The 5,560-nt window shown below is 38.9% G+C and overlaps 1 protein-coding gene across 1 annotated transcript in view; it reads left to right on the top strand.

The window, feature by feature from the left end:
* Window positions 1-937: 937 nt before the first annotated feature.
* LOC107674169 (mitogen-activated protein kinase kinase kinase 3-like) overlaps window positions 938-5,560 on the top strand; it is a 23,731-nt gene continuing 19,108 nt past the window's right edge. Inside the window, exon 1 of the mRNA XM_016468069.1 lies at window positions 938-2,217. The gene's annotated coding sequence lies outside the window, so the exon portion shown is untranslated. The remainder of the gene's footprint in view (window positions 2,218-5,560) is intronic.

Here is a 5,560-nt window from a genome sequence, read left to right as displayed (position 1 = left end):
GCAGTATGGTAGTGATCTCACAGCTCTGACAGTGTGTGCACACATCTATGTGTAGCCATTCATCCACATTTGAACAGAGTGGACAGTGAAATCCTGTAAATACTGACTGATAAGGAAGAAAAAAAAAATCAAACCTGCTTTAAAACCCAGCAACACAACTGTAGCTGTACAACTTTACAACAGCAACACTGCTTTAGCAAAAATGCAAAACAGCAAGATTTATTGACATCAAAACAAAAACAAAAAAAGATGTCTAATTACTCCCGCTGTTCTTTGATGTCATACACAGAATGGTCTGTGCAGTTCTGCTTCAAGTCCAACACCTTTTGTGTTTTATTAGGATACGCACAACAGTTCTTCTGTGGCTTTATAGGTAATATTTTCACTTACACAATTTAGCAAAATCAGACAATATTGTGTCTAATATATACCACAATATTAACTTATTATTGAATTGTTGTAAATAAATATCACGTTTGCAACTGGGCAGTGCTCAAAACATGCTGAGAAATCACTTCATGTAGCCCCAAGAGTGATTACTGATAAACTGTCTGGAAAAAAGAAAGTAACATTTTGGAGAAGAAAAAAAATCACCCACTGACTTTCAAAGCTGCTACATAGTAACGACTTTCTACTTCGAGGACTGATAGAAATGTAGTGGAGTGAAAAGTACAATATTTGTCTTTCAAATGTAGTGAAGTTAAAGTCATAAGTTTCCAGAAAAAATAATACTCAAGTAAAGTACAGATACTCAAAAAGTGTACTTAAGTACAATACTCAAGTAAATGTACTTAGTTACTGTCCGCCTCTGGTGATTTATCTAAATACGGAACCACTGGTGATCTCACCTTTGCTAGCTCACTTCTGACGTCGCCAAGCATGAGCTAAAGAGAGGCACAGCGCGCCCCCGAGCGTACGCAGAGTCCGTGTGCTTGCCGCAGTTGTCATCTCGAACACGTTACGGAGATTACACTGTTTTTCACCGATGACGATGGAAAAATCGTGAAGGCAATTTTATCCGTGCACGAGCATATTAACATGAAGAACTTTCGGCTGGCTTCGAAGGAACAGCGAGCTCATGGGTTCCGGTGACGAACTGCTTTTTCGCTGTCTGGAAACTAGCTGCTAAAGATTCATTCTGGCTTCTGCTGTTTATCATCATCAACATCACGAGAGTGCTTGGACTAATGTCGCCTAAAGATCCCATCTCCTGCTTAATATCACCAAATTCGCTTGTACGGCCATCTGGGAGCGTATTTTTCGCACTTTCTCTCGAGTTTTAACTGAGTTTAACCGTCATCAGCGGAAAGGGGAATTTGTTCTCGAAGTTCAAGTAACGTTAGCCGCTGACTGTAACGCGCACGCTCTTTTGTCCAGATCTTCGACAGTGCGATTCCTGTGCAGTTATCCTCATGCGTTTTTCGCTTTTACTTAGGTAAAGTGGATACATGAAGGCTGCTTTCACAGTCCCATGCCTTCATTCAAAATCATTTGTCGCATAATAATGCGGAGATTGTCCAAGCATCGAGCTGAGGGCGCATTTTCTTCTTTATTTGGCTTTACAAAGTTGTTACGCACAGGATTCATTAACACATACGGAATGTTACCGATTCGCCTTTCAATAGAAAAGTGAAAACTGTCCGTTCGTGCAGTGAGCTGGCCAGACACATCGACGGAGGGGGAAAATACGCAGGAAAAGAAGCCATCAAATTTACGGAAATCCCTTCTTTTCCCCCAGTCGGCTATTACAAATGCATTCTATGTGAGCAACTCGCTTAACTCTGCACGATTTGGGTTATTTTAATACATTCTTACCCTTTGGACGTTATTATGCAGATTTATTTTGAACTCCATGCAGTAGTTACTATGTCTACACAAAGCTATACATATATGTCGCGTGACGAAACGTCAATCCGTCCTAGTCACTAGATCGCTACTTTCTCTCAGCATAAACTGGAAATTACGTATTTTTGTGTGTTTAAGAGGTCTCTTCTCTTAACTGGTCTGAGGAATAAGTTTGATGGATGATATGGGAGACCCTCAGAGGTCCGCGCGCCTGAAAGCGCGTTAGCAATGGCAGCGGCCTGGATATCTGTGGACAGTCATATTGCATTAACTGTAACTGTAACGTTTGTCTTCACGATATACATCGACTTTCCGAAGACAGGACGGAAAGTGACTCTGTGAAGAGCTCTCTTTCACCTGCGTGCAGTTCAGGTAAGTATTTAACTTAGGGTTCAGTATGTAATTACATAAACATGCTTGAATGTTTGCAAAGTTTCAATATGTGTTAAGCTTAGCAACAGGTTTTGATATTGTGTTTTGGGTGTATGACAGTCTTGACTAATGAAACTGACACCCCCTCTTGCCATTCATAAAGTGTGCACTAAATCTGCACACAAATATCTGGTATCTGTATGGCATATGTGTATATATGTGTATATACGTGTATAATAGCAGGTGTAAACTTCATAGCAGTTAGATGATTCACTAGAACTGGAAATTATTGAACAACAACCATTATTTGCCATGGACCTAAATTAAGGTCTTCATGCTCATGTCGAGTCAAGACAAGTCACCTTTATTTCTACAGAGCTTTATACAGGACAGATTGTTTCAAAGGAGCTTCACAGTAATAAACAGAAAGATAGCGGAATCAATTATGGAAACTTATCTATGGAGATAATTCAGATTTTGCTGTAAAGCAGCTCTTTAAGACAATAGTTTCATTATTTAGCTCAAGTTAGGTCAGTGTTGGTTCAGTTCAGTCCAATAACAATGTAAAGTTCATCTATATCGAAACAAGTAGCTACAATTCATCTAAAAACGGTTCTACATAAGCTAGCAATGTTGTTATTCAGCTTGAGTTGTTTTATGATGATTCAATTCAGTTGGATAACAGTGTTGATGCGATTCAGCTATAAAGCATGTGTGTACAACTTATTTGTATTGTATTATACATTAACATTCAAAAGTTTATTGTCAGTAAGATTTTTTGTGTTTTTAAAGAAGTCTCTAATGCTCACCAAGTCTGCATTTATTTGATAAAAAATACAGTAAAAGCAGTAATATCATGAAATATTATTGCATTTTCAAATGTAGCTGTTTTTTTCGTTGTTAATTTAACATATTTTCAAATATAGTTTATTCCTGTGATGGCAAAGCTCCATTTTTTAGCAGCCATTAATCCAGTCATCAATATTACATGATCCTTCCGAAATCAGATGTGTTCTTTCATATTCTTTGATAAATAGAACACTCAAAATGATTTAAAATAGAAATCGTTTTGTAACATTATAGATGTCTTTACAGTCACTCCTGATCAATTTAATGCATAAAAGTATTAATTTCTTCAAAATGAATAAAATCTTACTGACTCTAAACTTCTTAGTGGTGTGTGTATATTAGCATTGTCATGGCTAGTCTACATTCTAGATATTAGTGCCTGCCATGGAAAAAGCAATATTGATTGACCACTAGTGATTTGCATAACTGAAATATTTCCAATGCCGTGTACCCCCGGAAGCTGGTTGGAAATCACTGTTATAGATGAATAAACCATATTTGCACACACATCTGTTAACATTTCTATAGGAACACTGGTCTACATTTTATGATTTCCCAACCTTAGAGAACACATCAGAATTAGAAATTGATTAATAAAAACACTCAATTTAACTATTGAGTCAGTCAGTTTAGGAAGTGCCTCATGAAGAAAGGACTCCGATACCAAAGTAGCTTTGTTTGGAGTAGATACAAGAAGTGGTATGGTACAGAACTGAGAGTCAGTCTGCTTTTTGTGCTTTTTCTGTATTGAGAAATTAAGTGTCAATATGTTTTGTGTCACAACTTTGACTTGAAAACACTGCATGCACCACAACTTACACAGATGGTGTAAGATCTGTTTATGTATGATGTAACAAGGGCTTATTACCAGTTCATGACCTAGTGATAAAATATTTTTTTCCACCATCTAGAACAATTTGTCATGTCTATCCCAAAGCTGACAAGAACCGTTTTAGTCCAGTCTCTCTAGAGCGTTGGGAACCCTAGGGGGGATTTGTGCTGTAAACCTATGAATCTCTTGTACGGTAAGCCCCTCCATGAGCAAAAGCCAACAGCCTCAGTGCCAGAACCACGGCTGGGAAAACCAGCCACAGACTAAACAGCTGAAAATCAGGCAAGAGGTGGTTGGGGGCAGGAACGGTCAGGGAAATTTGTTGCGATTCTGGCAAGTACTGAAAAGGGATACAAGCGAAACAAAGCGGGTCAGGCTGACAGGGCCCATGGACTGCCTTCTCCCCTCTCCAGATTCCACACATACTTACCACAAGGTAATTAAGAACAGGAGAAACAGAAAATGAGACTAAGAAGGGGCCAGAGACTCAATAAAGCCTGGATGAAAAGGAGAGTTTTACTAACCTTTGTGCAAGAGTTCTAAATAATTTTTTGCTCCATGACCCGTTTTAAGGTTTCATATTTTTTGACACCCTGCACCAATACCCCAATTGTTATATCCAACTTTTATAATACTAATTCAAACACTGCATCAAACTAATAAGTGCCGGCATACAGTACCGGCAATATTGGGGTGCTCTGTCAGTTGCTGTGTATGCATCCAAGTTGCGAAAAAGCACAATACAGAAAAAACGATTAGCAAACACGGCAGCGTTTCCACCTGATAGCTGCATCTGAAATCACATGCTCTTTTGATTTGGTACTTATTTTGAATGAGTAAATACTTTGTGACCACTAAAAAAGTATGCGTTAGTTGTATCACTTTAATGTCATTCACAAATCCTCTCCTGTGGCCCTATGGAATAGTAAAGGGTCCATCATATGGACACTTCAGAATCTCTCTGGAAGTTGTAGGTCATCCACGTACTTTTTGCCTACTCTTTTATGAGTACTGTGAATTCGGCCATACTTATTCCCATACTTCTCATACAGTTTTTCACCAGCTATTAGAGATGCACCGATCGATCGACCAGGGATCAGTATCGGCCGATTTTCCTCATGATCGGCCCGGATCGATGATCAGTCGGTCAGTCTCACTTCTTTCCGATTTCGAGCCGATCCGTTTTGTTACCAGTGGCACAGGCAATAACGTCAGCCACGCATTCTCGCTCTCTTCTCTCCGACGACCTCTTCTCTCTCACACACGTCTCATTCACTCCGGTTTAATATTGCTTGTATTGCGCATTATTTTAGTCATTCCCGCAGGTTTCGCGCTTATACCAAACGCGTGCTCACCACCACTGATCTATATTAGTGGAGCGCACAAGCAGCACTCAGTCTCAAACAGCTTGTGAGCCACAAATACCAAAATGAGTGGCTAACTGCACTAAAACGTACATACAAAATACATACAAAATTGTCAAAATGCCCGTCTTGGCGAGTATCCAGTTAAACACAGTCAGTTTTGGAACATTAAACTCAACTTACTTAACCTGAAAAACTTAGTTTCATAGCTCTCTTTATTCTATTGCATTTATTTGTGCTGTTTGCCATTTTTTTATTTGTTCTTATTTTATTACTGACTTTTTACTTGTGTTTTTTT

The sequence above is a fragment of the Sinocyclocheilus anshuiensis genome, unplaced genomic scaffold, assembly GCF_001515605.1.
Source record: "Sinocyclocheilus anshuiensis isolate Anshui unplaced genomic scaffold, SAMN03320099.WGS_v1.1 scaffold893, whole genome shotgun sequence".
Lineage (NCBI taxonomy): Eukaryota > Metazoa > Chordata > Actinopteri > Cypriniformes > Cyprinidae > Sinocyclocheilus > Sinocyclocheilus anshuiensis.
The sequence above is the reverse complement of the archived record's forward strand: the minus strand, read 5'-3'. Positions and strand labels throughout refer to the sequence as shown.